At 53.0% G+C, this 14736-nt stretch overlaps 1 non-coding gene across 1 annotated transcript; it reads left to right on the plus strand.

The window, feature by feature from the left end:
* Positions 1 to 9327: 9327 nt before the first annotated feature.
* On the plus strand, positions 9328 to 9436 carry LOC140692343 (U6 spliceosomal RNA). The gene has a single exon (XR_012067914.1). It is a non-coding gene; the product is annotated as a U6 spliceosomal RNA (small nuclear RNA).
* Positions 9437 to 14736: the final 5300 nt, after the last annotated feature.

Genomic DNA, 14736 nt, shown 5'->3' on the forward strand with positions numbered 1-14736 from the left:
AAACTGATAGAGGGCTGTATGTCAAACCTATCTCAATAAAACTGAAAAAAGAAAAGAAGAAGAAGAAGAAAAGAAAAGTCGGCTCGGGGCATCCGATAAAGGCCCTCTTTCTGAGCGCACAAGTCAACCTCGGGCCGATTCACCCTGACCCTGAAGAAGGGCAAAAATCACCCTCCACTCTATCTCCCGTTAGGTCCCGGACACTAGCCAGAGTTCCCCCTCCCTCAACCCCCACCCCGTTCTTGCGTCACACTGTGTGGGCTCAGGCACACAACCTATCGGTTTCCTTGAGCGTGTGGAATGAATATCGCCCGAAGGGAATTTCCTGTGTTGTCGTTTAAATAAGCTGACGTGTTAATCAGTGCTACGGAGGGACACATTCCCTTTGACCTGATCAACCAGAATGACATCCCAGGACCCAGGAATGTACAATATCATGGATTTGAAAGTATCTTAGAATTCAGAAATCATGGTGATGTGGGTCTGATGACCTAGCTGGCTCCATACAAACCAAGAGATGAAGGTGCCCAACGTTTTCACTCGATGCTGCCTAAGTTCTTGACAGTCACTTTAAAAAAGGAAAAGGAAAATTTGGATGGCACGCTTAGTTTTGATAATGCCCTCTGACTGCATGGTGAAACGCAAGGAAAAGCCGTGACGCTCGCCCACGGTATAGAGAGAAACGCAGAACCGTGTTTCTGGTAGCCTTCTTCACCGCTGCGCCAAGGCGGGAGCGACGGCTACCTCATGCAAAGGAGGAGAGGACGGGTATCTCGGCCCCGTCACACAATGCCAGGCAGAAGAAACCTTCTCTGATGAGACATAAGCGTGTCAAAGCGCATCCCTGCGTCGAAGGCTTCGGTTTCCCGGGGAAGGGGGTCGAGCCGAGGGACCCAGGCCCCCACGTCAGTCAGTCAGTCTTTCACTGGATTCACTGGCCTCGCTCTTACCCCTCAGCAATGGCCGCTCAGATTGCTCACGGGTGTCTTTACCTTCTGGCTTTAGGAAGGACTTTAAACTTCGGCTGAGGGGCAGACACCCAGAAGGGTTCTTTCAGTTCACCCCATCTTAGGGAATGCCATACCCAACACGTTGGTTTTCATCCCATCGTGGGCCTACCTACCGGAGAGTTTTGCTGCTTAAAAGTCCCCTGTGCTCCACCTATTCATCAACAACCCCCCCCCGCCACAACACACACACACACACACACACACACACACACACACGCGCACGCACGCACGCGTGCACACTCACACACACACACACACACAGAGAGAGAGAGAGAGAGAGAGAGAGAGAGAGAGAGAGAGAGAGAGACACAACCTTCACCCCCCCACACACACACACAACCCCACTCATCTTTTCACCCTCTCTGGGCTTTTGCCCTTTTGAGAATGAACGTCATCCAGAGCCGGTACCCTACAGGATGCCACCTTTTCAGATTGGCTCCTTTCAGGGAGTCATGTGCACGCAGAAACTGCCCCGCCTGTCTCCCACAGGTCTCTCGGCTCCACGGGCCCCTGGTTTCCTTTTTAGAGCCAAATCATATGCCGTGGCACGGACCTAGCCCGGGCTACGTGTCCCTTCACCTCTTGAAGGACGCGTCTGTCTCGGTCGCCTCCACGGTTCCGGCGGTGATGAAGCAAGCCCCTCCACCCCCCACCCCCACCCCCACCCCCACCCCCACCCCGCCCGCCATCCAGGTCCGTCCGTCCGCGTTCAGGTTTCCGCGTGGACGGAGCCCCGAGGGCTAGGCCTCAGGGTGAGGGTGGTATGGCGGGTGGCGGGTGGCGGGTGGCGGGTGGCACACTGAAGGGTCCGAAATCCGGAGGATGCCGGCAAGGAAGGTCGCCAGGTCAAAGCCTTCCTTCCCTCCCTCCGTCTCCTTAGGGTGGATGGCTGGGCCCATGAATTCAGAGAGGACACGAGACACATGGTGTGAACCGAGATTCCCAAGCCAGGAGACCTGGTGGAGGGTAAAGAAACGAGCTTATTGGGGGGGGGGGCCGGGGGGGATGGGGGGGTTCTTAGGACTGCAGCCCAGGAGACACAGATGCAAGAAAGAAGCACTGGCAGTGTGTGTCACCAGACTACCCCACGGGGCAAGTGGAGAAGGGGAAACGAAAGAAAACACCACAAGAGCAAGGCGGGAACTTTGAAACGACAAGGCTGCAGCTAGCAGCTGCTGGCAGATTTGTTTTTGAAACCGGTTGGTGGCGCCCTTGAGCTCGATACAGTTCTGACCACTCATGCCCCCCCTCCCCCCATGGATGCCGGTGTCGGGACCCAGGGGAGGCCACCCCAAACATGTATGTGCCTCCGTGGCACACGGATAGGTTAGAAATGAGAGTGACCGAAGAAGCCGAGGGGCCAGCAGACGCAAGAGGGACCGACCGGACCCTCAGACTCTTCTTTCTGTCTCCCTGAAAGCGGGAAATCAATCACTTCCGTGGAGGGTGCCCTCCCTGCATCTGGACTTAGGAAATCACCCTGATCTCCCACTGAGAGCCTTCAGGCCCCGGAAGCCTAGAGAAACCAACCAACCAACCTCGTGACTTCTTTCAGGGGCTTCCCCCCAAAAACCCAAACTCTGTCTCGATTCTTCACGGACGGGTCACCCAAAACCAAAGTCTCTCAGCCCGGTCCATTTCGCACAAAGGGCTGATTTCTTGTCCTAAAACGGAGAAAAGCTGCCTGCTTCGGGGACACATGAGTGCTTGAATGAAAGACAGGAGGTTCCCTGTCGCTCCTGCTCAACGATCCGTCTGGGGTCCATTTTTGGATCAGTCCAGCCCAGAGGACTCAAGATGTGTAGAGGGAGGGGACAACGTGCCCCTCCCCGAAACAAGACTATGTCTGCAACCAAGTTCCTCCCACTGGCCGTCCAGCTCCATTTTGGATGACTGAATCCTGGTTCACCTCATTTGGCTGTTTTGTTTTGTTTCGTTGTGTTTGTTCTTGTTTTTGTTTTTTGATTAATAGACTTTATTTCCTAGAGCAGTTTCAGGCTCACAGCAGAATTGAGCAGAAAATACAGAGAGTTCTCACACAGCCCTCCCCACCCACACATATATCCTCCCCTCCCCTCAACATCCCTCATCAGTGTGGCCTATTTGGTCAAACTGATGGTCCGACATGGACACGTTATTATCAATCAAAGTCCATAGTTTACATGACGGTTCACTCTTGATGTCGTACGTTCTATGGGTTTTGACAAATGTATCATGACATGTAGCCACCACTATGGTATCCGACGGAATAATCTCATCGCCTTAAAAAATCCCACACGCTGTATCTGTTCATTCCTCCTTCCCTCCCTCTCCCCAAACCCCTGGATACCACGATCTTTTTATTGTTTCTAGAGCTTTGCCTTTTCCAGGATGTCCTTTGGTTGGAATTGTCCAGTTGGTAACATTTTCAGACCGGTTTCTTTGATTTAGTAAGATGTCTTCTAAGTTTCTTCCATGTCTTTCATGGCTTGATAGCTAATTTCCTTGTCTTTCTTTCTTTTTTATTCATTTATTTATTTTTTAATTTTTTACTGCACACATATTTTTTAATTTACATATACGTACTGTTCATTGTTTCCAGGAAGGTTTAGCGCTTTAGCTTTTTAAACTTACATAGTTATCAAAGGAATAAAGCCAACCGCAAAATAAGAATGAATTCAAAAAGATACACACACCCTGCTATTAACAGCAACATCATTTATAATGGCCAAGATACGGAAGCATCCTAAGTGCACATCAATATTTGAATAGATAAAGAAGAGGGGACACACACACACACACACACACACACACACACACACACACACACACGGAATGGAATACAATTCACCCGTAATAAAGAAGGATATTTTGCCATTTGTGGCCTTTCCTTTCCTTTTTTTTTTTTTTTTCCCCTCCTCCACTTTAAAAACCAGAATTTTATAACTGGGATAAACACTTCCATTGCGTCAAAAACAGTAAAATGACTAGAAATAAACTTAATCGAGGAGGTTACCTATACTCCAGAATCTGAAATGACACAAAGAAATGGAAAGCTGTCTTGTGCTCTTGCATTGGAAGAATCAATACTATCAAAATGGCCACACTACCCAAAGCAATCCGCAGGTTCCATGCAACCCCTGTCAAAATACTCACGACATTCCTCACAGAACTAGAACAAACAATTTCAAAATTTATAAGGAACAACGGAAGACCCTAAACAGGCAAAGCCATCTTTTGTAGGTCTCCTCTCTCTCTCTCTCTCCCTCTCTCTCTCTCTCTTTCTCTCTCTCTCCCCCCTCCCTCCCTCCCTCCCTCCCTTTCTCTGTCATCTTTTTGTTCTCTTTTCTTAGGGTTTGATGACTTGAGACGATCCTTTAACATTCCTTGTAAAGCCGGCTTGATGGTGCTGAAATCTTGTAGCTTTCGTTTATCTGTGAAGCTTTTGATTTCTCCCTCAAATCTGAACGAGAGCCTTGCTGAATAGAGTATTCTTGGCTGTCAGTTTTCCCCTTTCATCACTTTCAATATGTTGTGCCACCCACTTCTGGCCTGTAGAGTTTCTGCTGAAAAATCAGCTGATAACCTTACGGGAGTTCCCTTGTATGTTATTTGTTGCTTTTCTCTCGCTCATTTTAATATTTTCTCCTTACCCTTAATTTTGGTCAATTTGATGATGATGTGTCTCGGTGTGTTCCCGTATGGTACTCTCGGCACTTCCACCTCATTTGGTTATTTAAAGGATCTTCAGTCTGTTCAATTCATAGGAGAGAACTTCCACACGTATTTCTTCTCAGTTTTATGAAACAAAGAAGGACCCAGAAAACTGGCAAAACGTAAATGCTCTTCTATTGGGTTGAGAAAAGACAGGCCCTGGCCGGGGAGGGGGGGGTGCTGGAGGGTCGGGGGGGGGCGGTGTAGAGAAGGATATAGATCAGCGTTAGAGTGCCTGCTTAGCATGCATGATGTCCTGGGTTCAATCCCCAGAACCACCGTTAAAATAAATAAATTACCAAATCAAACCCATGCCCCTCCCCCCCAAAATAGAAGGAGAAAAGAGTGAGAGACAGAGACAGAGACAGAGACAGACCATCGGGAAAAGTAGCTGCACTAATACTTCCAAGAAACAGGACAACATAAAGATAATGGAAGAAATGCTGGATAGTGAACAGCCACGGGTGGTTGGCACAGACCCATAGCTTCTGGGGTCACTAAAGAAAAAGAATATGAGAATCATACGGATCAGGAGATTGGGTCTGAATTTTGTGCCGTTTGACTTGTGCCAGTTACAAACGTCATGCACAAGGAAGATGACAGGCTACTTTATTGTCTGAAATGAGATACTTGAAAGTGAAAAGAGGTGCTATACAATCGTGCCTGGACTGGGATTTTTCTAAGGGAGCCCAAACCCTTTACAATATATATCATGTTTTCAAAAATGAATATCATTCCTGGACAACACTTCAGCAATTTTTTTCTGTGTTATCAGTAAACATTTTTAAAAACATCAGTAATAAAGGAAGAGGGAGAGAGAAAGAGAGAGAGAGAGAACAGGAGTAACTATACGCGCGCATGCGTGCATGCGTGTGTGTGTGCGTGTGCGTGTGCGTGTGTGTGTGTGTGTGTGTGTGTGTGTGTGTGTTGAGGTGGGGGCCTAAAAGAGGATGAGGATTCTTTTCATCGAGGTCTGTTTGTACAGAATTCTCTCCTTCTCCGCTTTACACTGTGAAGGAAAAGCCCAGATGGGCTAACAAGCTAAGTCACAAATCTAAGTGTAACAAGTGTCGGATTCCTGATCTGAGGTCTGCTGGGCTAACTCGTAAATCTAAATTAATAAGTGTCGGTTTGCTGATTCCCTATTCATGCTTTGCTAGCCAGCTGGATTTTCAAAGAGACATATCTGGCCTTGAAATGTCGGTTTGCCGCCTCACTGCCTCTACTCTTGTGATAATGTTGTTGCTAAAGCTATCGCGTGCCTATTGGCCGAATACCCCAAGCTTGTACTTAACCCTATAAAACCTCACGTGCACGTCTTGGGGGTGCTCAGGGCTTAGGAGCAGAAGCCCCTCTGAGCCCGCCGGCGTAAGAAATCTGAGTACTCCAACCCTCCGAGTGGTGCTTGTTTCTTGGCTGGCCTGTCGTTTCCAAAACAGCACCATTGACACTAAGAACGTCACTCTCGTTCCGGCATAAAGAAGACATCTGGGGAGGGTGGGGTCGGGGGTGGGGTGTAGATCTACGTTATGTCCTGATTCCAGGAAGGAAAGGGGCCAGGGTCAGCGTGCCCTTCTTTCTGGGGTATCTGTCTGTTCGCTTTTGGTGTTCGGCTGGTTTGGTTATTTCGGCTTTCTGTTTGGTTCCTTTCACAGATCCAGTGGCTCAAAGCAGCATTCTGATTTTCTTTTCTCCTGGGGTTTGGTTTTTGATAGGTAGAGGGACAGGGCCCACGCAGGGGTGGGGGTGGGGGTGGGGGTGGGGGTGGGGGTCACTGCGGCAGAGAAAGGGAGGCGGCTATGGTGAAATCATCGAGCTGAGGGGATTTCTACGAGAGGGACTCTCCGAAGTGAATGGGGTCCAAGGAGATCATCAGGGTTTCTGTGTGCTCGGTTGGTTTTGTTCGTGCGTGTGTTTGTTTTTTCTGGACGAGGCCAAAGAACTCCTCGGGTGGAGGTGCGTGTCCGAAGGGTCTGACAGGATGGGAGGATGCGGGGCGAGTCAGTCCATGTGCCCAGAAAGAGAGAGAACCTGTCATAGCTGAGACTCAGGCCTTTTTTGGACCTAGGCCCAGAGAGCAGTTCGGCTCCGAGCATTCACGGAGAAGTTCGTCGCCACCTCAGTCGTGTCCCCCACCCCCGCCCTCCCCCGCGCCTCGGCCCCCAGTGAAGGAGGAATCATGAAGTGGCCGCACTTAGGCTAAGCCAATTTTTGGCTTTATGCTTACTGCTTGCTTTTAGAACGATCAGCAAACTCGACTGACCAGACACCGCTCCCAGCCCCAGGCCCACTGTTCAAAGCAGCTAAAGTTGTCGATTCTAACTGTTTGATTGGACCTTCCTCTGATCGTTCAAATTGACAATCATGTTTGACGTCTGAGTCTTTCCCCAGGAAGGGAGTCACGGGAGGATAAGCTCAGGAGAACGACCAGCCCCCCTCCCACCCCCCCACCCCGAGTTCCTCCGTGGCGCTGGTGCCGCCGGGTGAGTCTGACCAGAGAAAGAAGGTCACGGGCTGATGACCTACTAGACCACCAGGAGGTCCCATGTTACCAGACACTCATCCAGATTTAGGAGGAAGTTGTATCAGAGACCCTTGTTGATCATGAGCACCTTTTATGCTCCCGCCTGTTGTGATTCCCTTTCATGCTCCAACCTGTTCGTCCACAGAAGCATGAAACCCCAACCCCAAGACGGGTTCACAGTTTGGAAGGCACTAGCCTGCTGTGAGTCCCCTTTGCCCAGCAAAGCAATCAAGCTGCCTCTTTTCTTCTAAACTCTAAGACCCTGTCTCTGGGTTATTTGGCTCGTCAGGGACGGGGTTGGGGAGGGCGATCTTTCGGCAACACCCGCACAAGTTTCCCTGAGTGGCAGGAACCAGCGTGGCCCTCAGGCCTCAGCCCCGCAGGCAGGCAGGCAGGCAGGCAGGCAGGCAGGCAGGCAGGCAGGCAGGCAGAGCTGGAGCGACCGTTGGTCCCGCCCCCGCCCGCGCACCCCCCCCCCCGCCCCCCGCCGCTGCTTCCGCCGCCGCCGCCGCCGCCGCCGCCGCCGCCGCCGCCGCCGCCGCCGCCACTGCCGCCGCCGCCCAGGCCTCCTCCACCGATCGGTCCCAAATCGGGTCCTAAATCGACTGGACTGTCTCCTGGAAGCGGGGGCGGGGACGTCAGGAGGATCCATTCGGCAGGGCCTCTTTCAATCGCTTCATTCAAATGCAGAAAGCTCTGTGCTCAGGTCAGAGCCTTTGACTTGGCCTCCGGCTCCTCTCCGTTGAACGGCTTTTGTTTTTTGGTTTCAATTTCCCCACCCTTAGGCCACCCCGTCCCAACTGCACGGAGGGAGGCGGGAGGGAGGGGGGAGAATCTCGCCTGGTCTCAGGCCAAAGGAGTCCCCTCCTTTTCCTAACCTGGGTAAACCCCACTAAACCGTTTGAGAATCATGGAAGGGCATGGAAGCAGACCTCTGACTTGATAGATTCCTCTGGGATGGGAGACTTTAAAAAAAAAAAAATTCTTTTTCCCCTGCTTGAAGGGAGGCAGAAAGGAGGGACAGAGTGTTCCTCTTGCCTCGGGCAGTTCTTTCTTTGTTTGTTTCTTTCTTTTGTTAAATCATGCTTTTTTTTTTTTTTTTCCTTTTTTTCCTTCCAGTTTTATTGAGACACAGTTGACATACAGCAGTGTATACTTTGGGGGGCGGGCGGGGAGAGGAATTCGATTTTATGCATTTATTTTTGACCGGAGGTACTGGGGATTTAACCCAAGACCTTGTGCTTGCTTGCTAAGCACACACTCTACCACTGACCTATACCCTCCCCCTTGGCCACTTGTGAAGTCCCTTTCATTCAGCATAATCCATCGGGCACTTGCATTTTGGGGCAGCCTACTCTGGACCCCAACATTTCCCTATTCTGTAACTTCCCTGGAAGTTTTACACATTAAAAGCTGGGCTGTTGACTGTGCGTGTGCGTGTGCGTCCGTGCGTGCGTGCGTGCGTGCGGTCTGGGGGCAGGAGGGAGGGAATGGTTTCCTAGGGGGCCTGCGTTTCATGGACCCAGTTTCTTAGTTCTGAGAACAGGTCTGTTCAAGGAAACAGTTGTAGTATCTCGTCTCAGGAGGCGGTGGTGTCGATGGGCTTCTGAAGCTAGGCCTAGGGAGCAAGCAGTCAGGTATCGCCTAAGAGGCACTTGTGTGGACAACCAAAGTACAGCACAAAGGTGAATCGTCGGAGCAGATGAGAAACCAGATTCAGGGCCGGGAGTAGGGGGTCAGTCTGGTAGGAGATTTCCACACATCGGGGTCATCGAAACGGCTCGAGCAGTTTGAAATGCCTCTGATGATGTCCTGGGGTGTTCGGCTCAACTCTCTGAGCGGCTCCCCCGAAAACAGGCCCGAGGATGGTTTCCACAGGAGCTGTTGTGGCCATTTCTCTGACGTTTACCTCCCGTTGTCCAGCTTCCGTCTGCAGGGCTTCAGGAGACGGAGCGTTTTCGTACTCAATGATGCCAAGGCAAAAGGGTGAGAGAAAATGGGAAACATTCGTGGAGAGGGTCCTAGGCAGATAGTGGAGGCAACTAGAAGACCTTCAGTCTCCGGGCTGGCTTTCAGGTTGAGACAAAAACCCTAAGGAAAGCGCTTGCTGCCACAGCACATAGACTAACATGGGAACCATCCAGAGAAGATCAGCACGGCCCCTGAACGTGGGCGACACACGCCCATGCGTGAAGCGTTCCATAGTTTTAGTGAAGTCAGTCACCCAGGGAAAGACAGATATCCTATGCCATCACTTCTAGGTGGGATCTGAAAGTAAGTCAAGACACCCATCCATACATAAATAACTCCATTTTAAAAAGACTCCGAGGAACCTATTTACAAAACAGAAACAGACTGGACTCGCAGACATGGAAAAGAAACCGATGGTTAACACAGGGGACAGGGTAGGGTGGAGGAACGGGGTAAGGCGGAGGGATAAATCAGGAGTTTGGGATTAGCAGATATAAACCACCCTATACAAACTAGGTACACAAGTAGGTCCTACTGTCTAGCACAGGGAACTATGTTCAATAGCTTGTAATAACCTATCCTGAAAAAGTATACGTGTGTGTGTGTGTGTGTGTGTGTGTGTGTGTGTGTGTGAATAAGTGAATCACTATGCCGTACGTCATAAATGAACACAACATTGTAAGTCAACTATACTTCCATTGACAGAGAGTTCCTACAATAAGCAGGCAGACAGACCGACAGACCGTCAGACAGACAGGCAGGCAGGCAGGCAGACAGACAGACAGACAGACAGCACACACACACACACACACACACACACACACACACTGTCTGTCTGTCTGTCTGTCTGTCTGTCTGTCTGTCTCTCTCTCTCTCTCTCTCTCTCTCTCTCTTTCTCTGTCTGTCTGTCTATCTGTCTGTCTCTCTTCTAAGGGTGGAGAAGAGTTTGCTGAGCTATTTCGGGGGCCCTCTCATCCTAGTTCCTATCTCCAAGTTGGTTCAAAGTCCAAAAGGCCGTCAAGCACTTAGTCAGATAGGTCCCTCGAAGAATACCTCCCACATCACGATGACAGACTTCTTAGGCCAGCCGAGAAGGTCCTTCAGTTCTGTGCCCATCTTGGCTCTAAGTTGATGTCAGTCCTCCAGGATCCAAGAAAGCCACGTTGGAAAACAAGTGGTGATTTTGATGGGACAGAAGTTCAGTCATTTGGGGGGCGAAGGGTGGGGTAGGGAGAGATACCAGCCTGTCTGTCTGTTTTCATCCAGTGTGGGAGCCTTCCCAAAGAGATAACTCGAGAAGAGAGAAACGGGGAGTTGACAAAGAACACGTGCGGTGGCGTGCCCTCCCCCCACCCCAGGAGAAGGCCAAGCCAGAAGTCCCTCCGGATGGCGGGCTCTGGACTCCGGCTTCCAGGGGAAGCGATATTTTTTCCTCCCCATTTCAGGCCCGGAAGAAGAGGGAGAGGCAGAGTGTCCTTCTCGGGCATCCGTTGTTTCTGAAGCACGCTTGTTGCCGAAAGATCGGCCCCCGTCCCCGATGAGCCCAAGAATCCAGAGACAAGGCCTTGGAGCTTAGAAGAAAAGAGGTCATTTTATCGCTCTGCCGGGCAAAGGGGATTCACAGCAGGCTAGCGTCTTCAAAACTGTGTACCCACCTTGGGGATGGAGTGGGTGGGGTGGTTCTAGAGCCATAGCTCAAACAATCAAGCATCGATCACCATCCACAGAATCGTTTTCTCATCAGAAGACTCAGCATGGTGTCACGATGCCTCCCAGGTGACCCATTCTATAGAGGCTGGCGGTTAGATCTCATTATCTCATAAGCACTCAAGGTGTGGCCTTCTTGGTCACTCAGGCTATTTTGTCAGGTCAGTAGTCCCGTGACCGACCGACCTTCTCCTCGGAGAAGGACTCAGAGACCCAGCACGATGATGACTTGCAATGACTGAAATACAGTAGAAACAGTAAGATCGATAGCTTCCAGTTTCAACAACGGGCCTGGAACCGTGAGCAGCAACCGGTCAGTCAGAAGAGTCGACCGTTTTAAGGGCGAGCATAAGAAACCGAATGACACCCCCCCCCAAGCAAATGAATGAATGAATGACCTAATGATCCTCCCCTCCTCTCCCCCCCCCCCCCCGCCCAAAAACGAAGCAATCCGTTAGCCTAATTCCGGCCATTTTATTCATCCTCCTTCACCCTGAAGCCCCAGTCAGCCACGTGCCACAGTGGTCTGTTTTCTGGTTTCCTCCACCACCCCAACCCCCACCAACGACCACCCCGCCAACATCCCCCCATGCCCAACCACCACCCCAAGCGCGGGACTGGACGGGGGTGGTGGGGGCTGAGGGGGCGGCGATGGCGGCTTGAGGTGAGGGTGGGGAGTGTTCCGCCCAGATCGTATAGGAAGCTCAAACACAGCTGCAGTACGAGACGAGATGGTAGATTTCTGTGAGTCCTCCCTCCTCTTAAAATCCTTCCTAAGGAGGAGACAGACAGAAAGAGAAACATCACCCTCACTCCCAACGCCTCCTGTGCCCTCGTTGCACCCCAAAACAACAACAAGAAAAACAAAAACAAACACAACCACAAATAACTCGCTGTCCCTGGGGAAGAAGGTTTCGATGGCATGGGGATATCATTCTAAACTTCATTCCCTCTTCATCACATTTCATGGAAACCGATTGCAATCTATGAGGCCCTGTGAAGGTAGGGGTTGGGGGGTTAGGGAGGAGGGAGGGAAGGGAAGGGGGGGAGAGGGAGAGAGAGAGAGAGAGAGAGAGAGAGAGAGAGAGAGAGAGCGAGCGCGAGAGCGAGCAGAGGAGAGGAGGGATAAAAGGGGAGAGGACAGGAAAGGAGAGGAGGGAAAAGAGGGGAGGGAAGGGGAAGTGAGAGGAGGCGAGGGGAGAGGAGAGGAGTGGAGGGGAGGGGAGAAGAGAGGAGCGGAGGGGTGAGGGGGGAAGGGAGGGGAGAACAGGGAAGAGGAGAGGAGGGGAGAGGAGAGGAAAGAGAGACAAGGGAGACAGACAGAAAGGCACACACACACACACACACACACACAGAATAGCGAAATGGAGAGAGAGACAGAGAGAGAGAGACAGACAGACAGACAGACACGGATCTAGGTCAGGGAGACTACACATGGGTATTCTTCTGAGTGATTTTATGTGTTTTCTCAATCGCCACCTATGGAGATAAAAGTCGCTCCCATAAGATGAAGGGAGTCCTTCTGCCACTGCCCCCGGCCCCGCCCTCCAGCACCGCTTGTGTTTGTCAGGGATTCCAAGCCAAAGCACGTGGAGGAGTGGGAGAGCTTCCTGGCGGCCCAAGGGGGAGGAAAGTCCGGCAGCATGAGAGAGGTAGTTGGCACGGGGAAGCTGGAGGCAGGCTGACGAGAAGATGGGTGAGGGGGCAGGGAGGAGGGTTTCCCAAGTTGGAGCGCCAAGACGAGGGAGGGGAGCCGTCGGTGGTCGCGTTCTGACCCCGACCCCGACCCAGACTGGAGCGGATCCCTGAAAGGAGGCGGTTCGGGCTCTCCGGCCGAGAACGCCCCTCTCTTCCTCTTTGTGCAGAAACACCTTCCGCGGACCGAGAAAGTCCATCCCGAGACCCTCGTCGGAAGAGTCCTTTCCAGACCCATCACGATCCTCCTGGGCCAAGGGGTCCAGGGGATGGGGCGGGGCCTCCATTCGATCCGTCTTCCGTCCGTCCATCCATCCGCAAGATCTTGAATATCCATGTAGGATTCCGGATGGTAGCAGTTTTCCAGGATCCTCCAGATCCTTGTAAGACCTCTCCTGGCAGATTCGACCCCTAGGTCGTACCGCGCAGCACAGGGCACTAGATTCAGTCCCTCGGGACGAGGGTTCCTGAAAAAGACCAGGAAAAAGAAGAACACAATCACTGTGGTGTGCACCAGCCAGAAACCAGCACAACCTCGTCACTCTAACAGACTTGCCAAAGGCGGGGTGAGGAGAGAAAGTCATAGGATGGCTACCATCCCTCCCACCCCCACCCCACACGCCAAGCCCCCCAGCCCATCGTCATCCCTGCTCCCCTCCCCCTCCCCCTCCCCTCCATCGACGCCCGCCTCCCGCTTGTACCCCACTCCTCTGAACCCAGCACCACCCACCTCGGCCTGGACGTGCTCGGCTCGGCTCGGCTCGGCTCGGCTCGGCCCGGCCCGGCCCGGCCCGGCCCGGCCCGGCCCGGCCGTCCGGCCGACTTCTTCGCAGTGTCTAAAATAGCGCCCGGCCGACAGGCAGGTGGCACACGGCACCCGGCAGGGGAGCGAGCGGGACGGTTCGGGATCTCTGGGCGGCGGGGACACGCGGCCGGACAACCAGGAGCACGGACGGCCTGGCGTGCGTTTCTCCGCTCGGGGGGCCTCGACCAGGGACTGTGGTACGGGGAACGGGGACACACACACACACACACACACACCCACCCCTTCACCCCCACCCCCACCCCCACCTCTGACAGCTTTCATTTGTTTTCGGCCGACCGTCCCTCGATGAGGTACAAGTGCCGGGGCTGGGGCTGGGGCTGGGGGGTGGAGTTCCTCCCTCCACAACGACCCCACACGGGCTCTGTTCCAGTCACCCGAGTCCTCTTCCAAGTGAGACCACAGGCCTCCATCACCCGGCGTGAGCACTCGGGGGAAAAAGTCACCATCCTCATCGCTCCGCTCCACCTCTACACGTGAAGAACAGTTCCCAGCCCACGCCACTCAACCCCACCCCAGGCCCCGATGCCACCCACCGCAGTGGAGAGAAACGAGACGAATCCACAGACGTCCATCCATCCGATGAAGAAACGGACGGCCCCATTCCAAGGAAGCATAGATATCTAGTCAGGAGATTCATCGAGTACTATGGAGGCGGTGGGAAAGGGGGGGAGGGGTGTTGCGGTGGGGAGGGCCTAGAGATCCAGCAGTACAGCTCGTGCTTAGCATGCAAAAAATAAAGGCCCAGGGTTCAATCCCCAGCACCTACTCTTCAAAAATAACCCGCGGAGAAGCAAGACGGCGGAGTAGAAGGACACTCGTAGCTCACCCTCTCCCACAAATACACCAAAACTCACATCGACGGACCCACTCGGCCAATCGGAGCACCTGCGGAACTCCGACAGAACACCGCCCTCTTCGAAAGACAAAGACGCCCAAAATCTGGTAGGAGAAAAGGAGAAAAGAAAGAGTAAAAAGCAAAACAGTGCGGGAGGGACCGGTCCCGCGGGGAGGGAGCGGCAGAGGAGGAATAGGGCTCGTTCGCCAAAACTGCCCCTCTCCAACGGAGAGGCCGACGGGACGGAGGGGGCGCCCCCGAGCCTCAGATCTACCCAGAGCACCCCTTGACCGACCGATCCAAGTGAAACGGGCACAGAGGGTCCCCGCGACACCCAGCCCGAGTCGCAGGCCGGCAGCCAGGGGCCGGGACAGGCCGCACGAGCCGGGCGGAGGACCAGGGCGGCGGCCGGGAGGGGATACAGAGCAGAACAACCCGCCCCCCCCCCGCCCCCCCCCCCCCGTCCATGACGGGA

The sequence above is a fragment of the Vicugna pacos genome, unplaced genomic scaffold (assembly GCF_048564905.1).
Source record: "Vicugna pacos unplaced genomic scaffold, VicPac4 scaffold_5, whole genome shotgun sequence".
In the NCBI taxonomy this organism is placed as follows: Eukaryota; Metazoa; Chordata; class Mammalia; order Artiodactyla; family Camelidae; genus Vicugna; species Vicugna pacos.